This window comes from Dasypus novemcinctus, chromosome 1, assembly GCF_030445035.2.
Source record: "Dasypus novemcinctus isolate mDasNov1 chromosome 1, mDasNov1.1.hap2, whole genome shotgun sequence".
In the NCBI taxonomy this organism is placed as follows: domain Eukaryota; kingdom Metazoa; phylum Chordata; class Mammalia; order Cingulata; family Dasypodidae; genus Dasypus; species Dasypus novemcinctus.
This window is the reverse complement of record NC_080673.1, coordinates 130,608,385-130,622,243: the sequence shown is the minus strand read 5'-3', so window position 1 is coordinate 130,622,243 and position 13,859 is coordinate 130,608,385.

Sequence of the window (13,859 nt, the reverse complement as noted above, 5' to 3'; positions counted from 1 at the left end):
CATGTTATTAGAAATGTGGAGGTAAATACTAGAAGAAACAGCTAAGGTGTTGAACATGTTCCCTTTTGGTGACTAAAACTTCAAGGTAGGGACCTGTGAGATTGAGAACTATAGAACTATTTGTCTATTATGTGCATGTAGGTCTTTAATAAAAATTAAATTTCAATTTCAAAAAATATCAGGTAATTTGGGCAACAGGGATCCTTACCCAAGCACAGAGCATGGAGTGAGAGTGAGGCTTAAGGTTAAGGTGGTATGTGGTGGAAATTGGGAATGTTCATAACATACTACCTGGCAAATAAAAAAAATAAATAAAAACTAACTTTTTCATACTAATGAACCACTTTGAAGAGAGCTATGTCAAAATGCCTATTTCACCAGGACTTTCTCTAGGTACACTAGAATTCAAGTCTGATGAGTTCAAGACATCTCCCATAGTAGCCGTGGTACTTGGGATTTTGAAACCAAACTTCCAGATTATGTATTGGCTGAACAGGATTATAGCAAGCCCCACCGAACACTTTGTACCACTGTGATTCCTTAAGAACAAGGACAGTCCTAGGCCTGCAGAAGTCAATTTATGAGACTGTTAGGTCCAAGAATTTGGACCAAAGACCAAAAGACCAAAGCAAGAGACTGATGCCAACATTGAGAAACACATGGACCATGTCTTTTCCCACCAATCCAGAGCCACCATCTGGCTGTCATGAGCAGCTGGTCTTATTCATGGAGGCCTAGCCAGATTTCCCATGATTGAGTTACAGAGAAACACAGTAAGTGATACTTTTCTGGATTATAGCAGACCTCATGGAGTTTTTGTGTAAGATAGTTTGCTTACATGAGATTGTAACAGTCCACATGGAAAACTCACTTACTTTACATTTCTTTATTTTCTTACCTGATTTTCATAATATATATGAAATTGCAGTTCAAAATAAAGTCTTTCCAAATGCAGAGGCAAAAAGCCTAAACTTGCTAAACATCCTTTATTCAGAATCTGTATCACATAGATATCAGATAATTACCAAAATAATAATTTATCTATTATAAATGAGATGATGCAGTTTGATTGATTTTCTATTTAGTTCTCTCTTGCTATCTTTCTTTCTTAAGATGGTTTCATGTGACCCCCTCAAAGCATGAAACCTGTCTTTCTGACACAAATAGAACTGGGTATACTACTTAACTTAAAGCCAGTATAGCTGTCCCCATATCTCGTTAGAATTAGAATTTTGGCAGCTGGAGCTGTCAATAACATTGCTAAATTAAACTCACAGAGTTTGAGGAGGGGGTTTGTTTTTTGCTTTTTGTCTAAATCCTCTAATCCAGGCATTTTCAAACCAGCCATAACAACAAATGTCTACTGAGCATTCAGTAGACATTAACTAATTCATTTGCTACACTTTCCCTTTTTGAGAGTAATGATATGTAATAGAATGCCTGTCAGGACACTCTTACAGAATGGGAATTAAAAGAATATTTTTTCCCTTTTAATAAAAAGAATTTTCTTAAAAAGAATCCCAGGAGACTTTCATTTCAACAACATCCTCCAGAAGCTTTTAGGAAGAATGGACATTGGAGACAACCATTCTAAAACTGCTCCTGCTCATGTGTATATAATTTTCTTAATGATATAATATTAAAAGGAGTCAGTTGTTTTTTTTTAAATTACTTTAAAATTATCCCCTGTGATGATGTCACACAATTTTTCATGTTTAGTTGATTGGTTGGTACAGTTGTTCTTTCATTTATTCTTTCAAAATTGGAGACATACTATGACCCTAACTTTTGGGCATAAAAGAGTAACTATTTAGACTGTAAGAACTGAGCTAAAATCTCCCAGCTATAAATTTAACAGTCAATTTGTATTTGAATATTCCGCATTCCATTTATTTCACATCAAGCCCTTTTTTGCTGTCACTCTTCTTCCTTTATTTTCCCAAAAGTCAACTTACAGTTGTCAAACAAGTCTTCTGTCCTTAGTCTTTTCCATGTTTCAGTAGGATACTAGTATTGTGTCTGGATAATTTATTGAAACCATCTTGTTTCAGATATTCTATTCTGGATAATTCTTGAATGTGTTTTTATTTTGAAAAATTTCAAATCTGTATAAAAATTGAAGGAATAATATAAGGATCATCAATATACTTTTCCTCTAGATTCTCCAATTTTGAACATTTTGTCACATTTGCTTTATCTCACACACTCTTGGTGTGTGTGTATGTTTGTACTATTTGAAACTAAGTTGCAGACATCAAGTCACTAATATATCAGTGCATATATCCTGATAATAAGAATAGTCTCCTACATAAGCACCATACCATTACTGTACTCAAAGTATCACTATTAGTATTAAATACTGTTCATATTCAAACTTTTCCAATTGACCTCCCTATTTTTTTAATCCAAGACCTTTTTTAAAAAAATCCAGGATACATTGCATTTCGTTCCCATGTCTTTCATTTTTCCTTTAATCCAAAAGACTTGACCCTATCTATCTCCTTCCCCCTTCCCTTTTTTGGTCTTTTATCACATTAGCATTTTTTCAATCCAAATCAGTTGTTTTGTAAAATGTTCAACAACCTGGATTTGCCTGATTGTTTCCCTATGATTGATCCACTTAAACAAAAATATTTGAGGACAATTATAAAAGTGATGTTGTGTCATTGCCATTACATCACATTAGGAGGTACATAATATATCTTGATTCTTGGTATTAAGTTGAATTGCTCGGTTAAGGAGAAGTCTGCAATCTTCATATTGTAAATGTAACTTTTCCCTTTGTAAAAAATAAAATAATAAATGATTCTCTGTGATGATGTGAATATTCTTCACCCTGACAAATTTTCACTAATTGATTTAAGCATCCATTGATGACTCTTGTCTGAATTGATTATTACAGCATTGGTGGAGAAATGATTATTTTGCAAGTCAATCAGTTCCTTCTACATGTGTGAGTTGGCATTCCTGTGTATAGAAGAGCTTTCTTGGCCTATATACAGCTATATATGTAATAATCAAGATGGAAGACTTTCATATTGGAAAAGAAGAAGTAAAACTTTCTTCTTTGCAGATGACATGATTCTACACATAGAAAATCCTGAAAAATCCACAACAAACCTTCTGATAATAAATGAATTCAGCAAAGTTTAAGAGTACAAGATTGATACCCAAATATCTGTAGTGTTTCTATACACAAGCAATGAACAATCAGAAGAAGAAATTAAAAAAAAAAAATTCCATTTAGAATAGCAACTGAAAGAATTAAATATCTAGGAATAAATCTAACCAAGGTTGTAAAAGACTTGTACACTGAAAATGACAAAACATTGCTAAAAGAAGTCAAAGAAGACCTAAGTAAATAGAAGGAAATTCCATGTTCACAGATTGTAAGACCAAATATTGTTAATATGTCAATTACAGATTCAATGCAATTCTGATCAAATTTCTAACAGCCTTCTTTTCAGAAATGGAAAAACTAATCATCAAATTTATAAGGACAGGTAAGGGGCTCCAAACAGCTAAAACATCCTAAAAAGGAATGATGTTGGAGGATTGATACGTCCCAATTTTAAAACATATGGTAAGCTACAACAATCAAAACAACATGGTACTGGCAGAAGGACAGACATATAGACTAACACAATTGAAAAGAAAGTTCAGAAATAAGCCCTCATATCTATGGCCAATTGATTTTTGACAAGGGTACCAAGCCCACTCAATGGGGAAAGAATAGCTTCTTCAACTAATGGTGCTGGGAAAAGTGAATATTCTTATGCAACAGAATGAAGGGGCCCTCAATCTCACACCATATACAAAAATTTACTCAAAATAGAGCAAAGACCTACGTATAAGAACTCAAACTACAAAATTCCTGAAGAAAACATAGGTAAGCATTTTCAAAACCTGTGCTAGGCAATGGTTTCTTTGCTTAACACAAGGTTTTGAAAACCTTTGTTAATACCAAAAGCAAAGTGACAAAATAAAAAATAGATAAATGGGATTTCATCAAAAATAAAACTTTTGTGCATGAAAAGACTCACTCATAAAAGTAAAAAGACAATCTATAGAATGGGAGAAAACATTTAGAAACCACATATCCAATAAAGGTTTAATATCAAGACTATATATGGGAAGCAGACTTGGCCAAGTGGATAGGGCATCCGCCTACCACATGGGAGGTCCGCGGTTCAAACCCTGGGCCTCCTTGTCCTGTGTGGAGCTGGCCCACGGGCAGTGCTGTTGCGCGCAAGGAGTGCCGTGCCACGCAGGGGTGTCCCCTGTGTAGGGGAGCCCCACACGCAAGGAGTGCGCCCCATAAGGAGAGCCGTCCAGCACTAAAGAAAGTGCAGCCTGCCCAAGAATGGTGCCACACACACGGAGAGTTGACACAACAAGATGACGCAACAAAAAGAAACACAGATTCCCATGCCGCTGACAAAAGCAGAAGTGGACAAAAAAGAACACACAGCAAATGAACACAAAGATCAGACAACTAGGGGGTGGAGGGAAGGAGAGAGAAATAAATAAATCTTTAAAAAAAAGAAAAAAGAAAAAAAGACTATATAAAGAACTGTGACAACTCAACAACAAAAAGACAATGAATTTAAAAATGGGGGACATACTCAAATAGACATTTCTACAAAAAACGTATACAAATGGCCAATAAGCATATGAAAAGATGCTCAACATCATTAGACACCAGGGAAATGCAAATCAAAAACACAGTGCAATACCAATTCACACCCACTATTTTTTTTAAAAAAAGGAAAATAACAAGTATTAGAGATGGTATGGAGAGATAGGAACACTCATCCATTGTTGGTGAAAATGTAAATTAGTGCAGCCACTTTGTAAAATAATTTGGCAGTTCCTCAGAAAGTTAAGTATAACATAACCATATGACCCTGCAATCACACCTCTAGATATATACCCAAAAGAATTGGAAGTAGGTATACAAACAGACAATTGCACATATCAGTATTATTCACAATTCCCAAAAGACAGAAGCAACCAAAATATCCATCAACTTATGAATGGATAAACAAAATATGGTGTGTGCATATACACCATATATATATATAAACAAATATTATTCAGCTGTAAAAAGGAAAGAAATTCTGATACATATGATAACATGGATGAAAATTGAAGACATTACATTGAGTGAAATAAGCCAGATACGAAAGGATAAATATTGTTGATCTCACTGATATGAATTAATAGAGTAAGCAGATTCATAAAGTCAGAAACAAGAATATAAGTTAGCAGGGACTGGGGTAGAGGTAGGAAATGTGGAGTTACTGCTTAACAGATGCAGTTTCTGTTTGGGTGGATGGAAAACTTTTGGTAATGGATGGTGGTGATGGTAGCAAAACATTGTGAATGTAATTAACACCACTGAATTATATATTTTGAATGTGGTTATAAGGAGAAATTTTAGGGCTGTATATACATTACTAGAATATAGGACTATACAACAAACAGTGAATCTCATTGTAAACTATGGACTATAGTTAATAAAATAATTATAATATTATTTCATTAATTATAAAAAGTTACCACACTAATACAAAGTATTAATAGAGGAAACTGTTTATGAGGGAGTATATTCAGAGCTCTGTACTTTCTGCATGATTTTCCTGTAAAACTACAATTTCCCTAATAGAATTTTTAAAAATTAAAAAAGCAAAAAAATCACAATGGGTATGGTGGTTTGAGTCATTTGTGGACCCCAGAAAATCCTGTTCTTAAATCTAATCCATTCCTGTGCATGTAAACCTATTGTAGGTGTGACCTCATGATTGAATCACCTCAGTTAATGGCTTTTAATTAGATTGTGTGACACAGGGTGGGTCTTAATCCTCTTATTGGAGTCCTTTATAAATGGAGGAATAAAAAGCTGCAGACAGGGAAGTGGACTTGGCTCAGTGGATAGGGTGTCCATCTACCACATGGGAGGTCCACGGTTCAAACCCCAGGCCTCCTTGACCCGTGTGGAGCTGGCCCATGCGCAGTGCTGATGCACGCAAGGAGAGCCGCAGTGCTGATGCATGTAAGGAATGCTGATCCCCGCGTAGGGGAGCCCCACGTGCAAGGAGTGCACCCGTACAGAGAGCTGCCTGGTGCAAAAGAAAGTGGAGCCTGCCCAGGAATGACCCCACACACACGGAGAGCTGACACAACAAGATGATGCAACAAAAAGAAACACAGATTCCTGTGCCGCTGACAACAACAGAAGCGGACAAAAAGAAGAACACGCAACAAATGGACACAGAGAACAGACAACTGGGGCGGTGGGGGAGAAATAAATAAATAAATAAATAAATAAAGCTTAAAAAAAAAAAAAAAAGCTGCAGACTCAGAACAAATCTGCAGAGATGAAGAGGAACCCAGAAGCTGAAGGACAGGGCCCCATGAAACAGAAGTTGGAATCAATGGAACACAGAGGCTGAGAGGAAGCCACTTTAGCCAGTAGCTGAAAGCAACAAGGTCCAGAGGAGAAGGGAGAGAAGAACAGAAACAACTTCTGATCATGCCTTGACTTAGACACTTTCATGGCCTCAGAACTATAAGCTTTTAAATTAATAAATCCCTATTGTAAAAGCCAATCCATTTCTGATACATTGTTTGACAACCTTTACAAACTAAAACAATGGAATTCAGTGATTCTTTCTTTTTAATTTGATATGTTACAATCCATTATTGTCATTTTTCTTTTTGATGCTGAGCATATTTTTTCTAATGCCAAGGGACCCAACTAGTTAGCTTTATAATTTTACTATATAATCATAAATTATAATTAATTACTGGTATGCAATTACACTGCAAACAACAACAACAGTGGTTTAAACATCCAGTCCCTTATCACCAGGGAATAGTAATTTAAACCAAATCTCTCAAGCACTCTGCTTTTTAGAATCATCCTTCTTCTTATTAGTCAAACAAAATAGCTTGTGCTCCTAGTGCACAAAGTTGTAGGAAATCCTGTAGCATCCCCAATATTTCCAAAGGTTTGTGGCAGCTTGTTGTTCTCTTATGACCACTTGTCTCCTCTCATTGCCAGTGCATTTCCCCTTCACTTCAATACAACCCAATTGTGCATGCTGCCATCTTCTGCCACATTTCCTCCAAGCTTGGACTTGGCTCCTTGTTCATTTCCTCAAGACTTTAGTGACAATGTAGTATTGTCACAATACCAAATAGGAAGTAATTTAAAATTCTACATCAGATTTTACTGCTCAAGGACTCATCCTTAAGTTCCCTCTCTGGGCTATTCACTACATTTATTCTCCCTATTCAGTCTACCATAGATCCTATTAGCATCTTCTCACCTACCTCTGAGACAGGTACCAGGCACCATGCAGATAGAGTGACCACAACAAACACTTCATTTATGGCTAAGTCAAGAGCATTAACAAATAGCTTTCAAGTTTCCAGATCAATAACCTTATTCTCCTCTTTGTTTCAATCATTCTGCCTATATATGTCCTTTCAGTCACTTTCTCACCTCCTCACCTTGGCAACCCATCCTTGTATGACCTTCAGGGGGGTCCTTATGGCATCCTGTCCCTATTAGCTAATTCCAGGTGACCATACCAACTTCAGGGGAGTGCCAAGATTCATGCACTCTTCACAGCACTTTCTCTTTGGCCATGTGCATGATAGGGCCACCTCTCCTATCCTCCAATCACTGTTCATAGCTCTCTCTTTCTATAGAACAGCTGTCAAACTATTGTCCTAAATATGCTTCCTGCATACTGACTATTGGAACTTTCTGTTGTGACCAGCCTAATTCATCTGACTGCAAGACGAGATGGGCTGTGGAGTCACACCTGCATTTATGGGTCAAAACAGTCCAGCAACTAAGAGAAAGAACATAGGAAATATTATTCTCATCCCAGGAAATAAACATATGCTGAATATATAGGATCAACTCCTCACTTCAAAAATCACATACATTAACACACACAAACACAGATACATACAGGAGCTCAGTTTTTAGTGAGGTTACTCTGCTCACGGTACCTAGAGAAGGAAAGTGGGGAATAAAATTGCTCTTCAAAAGAAAAGGCTATTATGAACTCAATATATTGTGTAAAGTCATGGAGTTAATAATTAGAATGCAGGTCACCAGAAAATAGAATGAGAGTAGAGAATGTAAAGCTGAGGGTTAATCTGTGCAGAATTGATAAAAAGGTTGTTTGTATATCTTTGGAAATGAATGGAAATAGCGAACACACATCATAGTGTTTGTGACTAGCAGAGCTATTATATGGGTATGACAGTCATTGAAAGAGATGTAAAATACAAATACGGGTGATATTGTAGATATAAGAATTTTTTACAAAATATAAATACAAATAAACTAGAGAGAAGGAAACAGAATAGCACCTATGTATGGCAGGGGAAGCATAGAGAGATTGAGAGGTGATGAGTTTTTTGTTGTTGCTGTTTTGTTTTGTTTTTATTATAATTATTGGAATAATTAAAATGTTCTAAAAATGGTTGAAGTGATGAGTTCACAACTATGTGATTATACTGAATACCATTGATTGTATCCTTGGATGAATTTATGCTTTGTTAATATATATCAATAAAATTGATTTGTTAAAAATAAAAGATAAGACAGTCAATGATAGAACTTGGAGTACACTCAAGTGGCAACTCCACTAAGCAGCACGGACTTTACTGAGTCATTGTGAATTTTCAACTTCATTTGGTTTATATAACCTGGCTCTATGTTCACGGTAGTCAGAACCTTTAGCCTAACAATTATAAGCAAGACTAATGACCAGGAAAGAGAGGTCAGGCCTGAGCCTTGATCCCAGATCACACTGAGCTACAATAAAATATTAAACATCTATTGACTAATTGTCTGTGAGTCAGTTTAGTGGTGGGGGACTTTGATAAGTAAATGATAACAATGGGGCTGAGAAAGGATTAATCAACAATACTCTTATTCACCAACTGAGTTCTGAACAAATTAGGAGAGAGGCAAGGAATAAGATAGAAAGTAAGATAGCATCATGTCTCACCATGATCCCACAAATGCCAAATGAAATGAATGCTTGAGGTGGAGAAATCTTTGGTAACCTCCCTTCAATGTGCTCAACTTAACTGAGCCTTTCCCCTATGCCTATTTCTGAAACCTCAGCCCAGTCCCAGTGAATTCATTGTATATCCCAGTATAGTGTCCTGCCCATGAAAGTGTTGGAGGACGATGGGAATGAGCAGTCAGCAATGTTAGCTGTATTTCCTGGGCATGGGTTTTATGAACTGATGTGCATTGGGGCTTTTGCTTTATTACTTGAAGGAGAAGGAGATGGTTACATAAGATCACACTTTTAAAAGTGGCTTAAATGATAGGGATTATTACCTCAACCAATAAGAAGTATAGAGGCAGAGCAACTTAAGTATTGGTGCAGTGACTAAATGACATTATCAAGGACACATGATCTTCCCATCTTTCTGTTCTACCAACCTCAGGAGGTTGGCTTTTGCCATCAATCTTATCCCCTCATGGTTCAAGAAAACCAGCCCTTCATATCCTTTTCCAGAGGCAAAGAAAAGAGAACAATTTCTTCTTGATCATCTCTTTTATTTAGGAGGAAAATCTTTACCAGAAGTTCTTCCTGGGAACCTGGGAACATTCCCAGAAGTTCCCTTCAGGGACCATTGGAAAGGATAGTTTATGTGGCCAACTCAAACTGCAAAGAGGCAGGGAAAACAAGCTCTGGAATTTCACCCTCTATAGTGAGAGGTGGGCATTTCCAGTGAAGAATTAGGTCATGACCCCAATGAGAAGCAAGAAATGGAAAAACAGGTGGTTAAGTGCTTCTTGTCCAGTCCCCAGAACCAGACAAGGCCTCTTTAGCTAGGGGTCTAATTTAAATCTGAAGGGACAGATATCAATACATTGGGATCATATCTACTCTTCCTGTAACACCTACATTATCTCCAATTTTTCTTTCCAATCCATAGTCTTTTATTCAATTATTCCCAAAAATATTTGTGGAGCCAGTTTTCTTTACATTTTTCTTTATTTGTAAAAGAAGCTTTAGACTACATAAATGTTACATCGAAAATATAGGGGATTCCCATATACACCACTTCAACTCCCTTCCATACTTTCCCCCATTAATAACATCTTTCATTAGTGTGGTATATTTGTTACAATTGATAAACACCTACTGAAATATAGCTACTAACCATGGTCTATAGTTTACATTATGGTTTACACTTTGCACCACACAATTTTATAGGTTTTGACAAAATATATAATGGCCTATATCCATCATTTCTAATATCAAGCAAAGCAATTCCCAAATCCCAAAAATGCCCCATGTTACATCTATTCTTCCCTCTCCCTCTCCTCAGAATCTCTAGTGACCAATGTCCTTATATTAATGTTACAAGTTCTTCCATTATTAGAATAATAATTAGTCTACCTTGGTCCATATTTGCATTTCCCTTTATGTTTGTTCATTCCTCAGTCTTGAAGAGTTGGGGATGGTGGTGCCCACTCTGGTTCCAGTTGAGAGAGGCTTAGATACCATGTGGCAGATGAATGGAACTGTCTTGCTTGCAGTTGTAGATACTCTCCTTTTTGGGGGATGGGCATTGTCCATCATCATTCTTTTGTTAGTTGTCCTGGGTGAGTCCAATGAACTGGAGAGTAGGTGCTGGCTGCAACTCTGCCGAGAGTGAAGCTCAACCAGTATATGAACAGTCAGAAGATTTAAGTCTCTGGGACACTTATTTAATAGGTATAGTACTAATTATAGGTTCAAATGAAAGAAGAACCATGAGTGGGAAAATTATAAATGAGTCTAACTTTGATACACTGGGGAGACAGATTATCATATATTCCAAGGTGAAGTCCACTGACAGGGTGCCAATTTCCTGGTTTGCCTGCCCTTCCTATAGTGTTTAGATGTCAAACTCTCAATATTGATGCATATAATTACGCATGTAACTATGACCCTTTATCTTCAAAAATTAAAATTTAGTGGTTGCCATAAGTTCTTAGAGGGGGAGGGAAGAATGGGTGGAACATAGGGCATTGGAATCATTCTCCATGATCTTGCAATGATGGACACTGGCCATTATGCATTTTGCAAGAACCTGTGAAAGCATACAATGCAAACTGTAAACCATAATGTAAACCATTGACCATAGTTAGTAGCAAAGCTTCAATATTTATACACCAATTGTAACAAATGTACCATACTCACGTAGGGTGTTATTGGTAGGGGAGGATATGGGGGAAGAAGGGTATATGGGAATCCCCTATATTTTCTATGTGACTTTTCTGTGGGGAAGAAGGGTATATGGGAATCCCCTATATTTTTATGTGACTTTTCTGTAACCTAAGACTTCTTGGAAAATAAAGTGAAAAAAAAAAAAAAGACACTGAGGGAATATACAGAAGAAATTGTCACTGTACATAAAAGATAACAGATCCTACAGTGATGAAAGGCACAATGCAAAAATATTTTTTTTCATTGTATTACTTTTCTTTTTGCTTTGTTTTGGGGAAGTTTGGGATTGAAGAGGAGTTCCAACTATGGCAGGGGTGGGGTGTTGGTTGTGGGGGAATGTGTGGGGAGGGATGCACCTAGACCATGCCTCTATGGAATGTGAATGTGTTCATGTGGTCCTGGTGTGTCGTCTCAGTGGGTGGAGACCCACACAATAACCAATGGAATACTGGATTTCCATCCTGGAGAGTTCTGCTGCATTCTCTCATAGAGTGCCAAAACTCTCTAGAGAACAAGGGCAGTGCCTAGTGAAGGAGGACAAACCATTATGCCAGGACCTTGCTATTGATGCTTGTACTCCTTGTTCTTATGAATTTGAAATTTAGCCTAGTAATATATATTGCCTAAGAGTTACCTTTTGAAAGCCTCCTTGTTGCTCAAATGTGGCCTCTCTCTAAGCCAAACTCAGCATATAAACTTACTACCTTACCCCAGGTTTAGGACATGACTCCTGGGGAGGAGCCTCCCTGGCAGTGTGGGATTATTACCAAGTGTCAACTAGCAATTCATTTGGAAAAAGACCTAGACCAAAGGGGGATAATATTAAATACAAATGAGTTTTTATGGCTAAGAGATTTCAAAGTGAGTCAGGAGGTCATTCCAGAGGTTATGTCTATACATGTCTCAGAAGGATCTCACTGTCTGCCACAATAAACAGTGCCTTGAGCAGGGATGCTCCTGAGGGCTCTAGAGACATCTAGTTTTATTTCTGAGACAACCTAAATTCGTTGTAGAAAAATAGAAAATACCTATAAGCAAATACAAGCAAATACGAGCTATGTCATTCTGAGATAATCACTGTTAGTGTTAATAGTTTGGTTTATTCATTTAGCTATTGTTGTATTAATATATGCATTTTATCAGACATTTTCCTTATGAGTTTTCTCCTATTAAAATCCGTATAAAAATACAAATGAATTACTATGCTTAACTTTAAAAGTTGAACTGTTTTGGAAAGCAAATTTAACTATTTAGAAAGTGGCCAGTGTCAAATCTTTGTCATAAACAAAGATAATAAGAAAAAGAAATAGTCATAAAAAGTGTTTGGTATAGAGTCAATTTAAAACAAATTCATCAAATTTATAGAACGGTAAATGTGAAGCTATTTGAAGTATTCGGCTGGAGGCTAATATTTGGTGAAATTAATTTCCTGCCCAGTATTTGAAACAAGAATACCATTAGCTTTCCATGCATAACCAGGTTTGCTTTGACTGTTACAGGCATAAATCGTTCCTTCTTTACTCTGTTTTGAATAATGCTGTAGCATTAGAAGGATTTAGTGTATTAAATGTTTGTTCCAGTTTTTAAAGCATCGGCACAAATAGTATCTTAATCTTTCAGAGATTTCTTTGAACTTGCATTTCAAGTAACATATTCAAATTCCTTCTAAAGTCATTTCTTAGTAGCAAATTTAATAGCTCTAAATTAATCAGCCTTGCAGAAATGTATTCTTCACACTTCTTTGAAAACATCTGTCTACATCTCAGATATCCAGATGACTTGACAGAGTTATTTCAACTACCTATTTTGACTTTGCCCCTTTAGATGCAGCTATTTGGCCATGGGGATGTTTTGATGTTGTTCAATCCCACCTCTGCCATAATTAGATGTTTGTCCTGTGGCATATGGCTTAATAAAACCTCCAATTTCTTAGTTGCAGAATGGAAATAAGAGTTTAGTGGTGAGGATTAAATGAAATATTTTAAGTGCCTATATAATACCCAGAACATATTATTGCTCAATAATGGTATAATGGCAATCAGCAATGGTGATATTGATGACATTTTGGTGATGATGGAGAAGGAGATGCAGTAAGAGCATGTAAAGACCAAAATGATGTTCTCCTTGACCTGAGAGAGTCTGGTATAGGCATCTATAATTATAAGTACAATCAATAGGCTTAGCTATGAGCTTCCAGAATCACATTGAGTAATTTAAATTTAGATAAACTGAAGCATCAGAAGAACTTATAGGCAAGAATACAACCATGTTTCAGGTAGTGGCACTTTACTGACCAAATGGGATGCCAGAACCCAGATGTACTTCACACCTCTATCTGCCTCCACAACTTGCTTAATTAATTAACAAATTGATTTTAATATACTGATAACTCAGTTTGTCCTAGGTACTTGCTAGTTGCTCCTATTTTTTGTCTTATTGTGCCAAAAGTTCCAGAAGCTATTAATGGAGAGTCAAGGTATGGCCAGCCAAAAAAATTGCTTATGCTATAGGGGTGGGCATCAGAAAGGGGGAAAAAAAGTGGTGACGGAAAGACTGTAGTTTGGGAAATGCTACAAACTAATCCACTAGAATAAA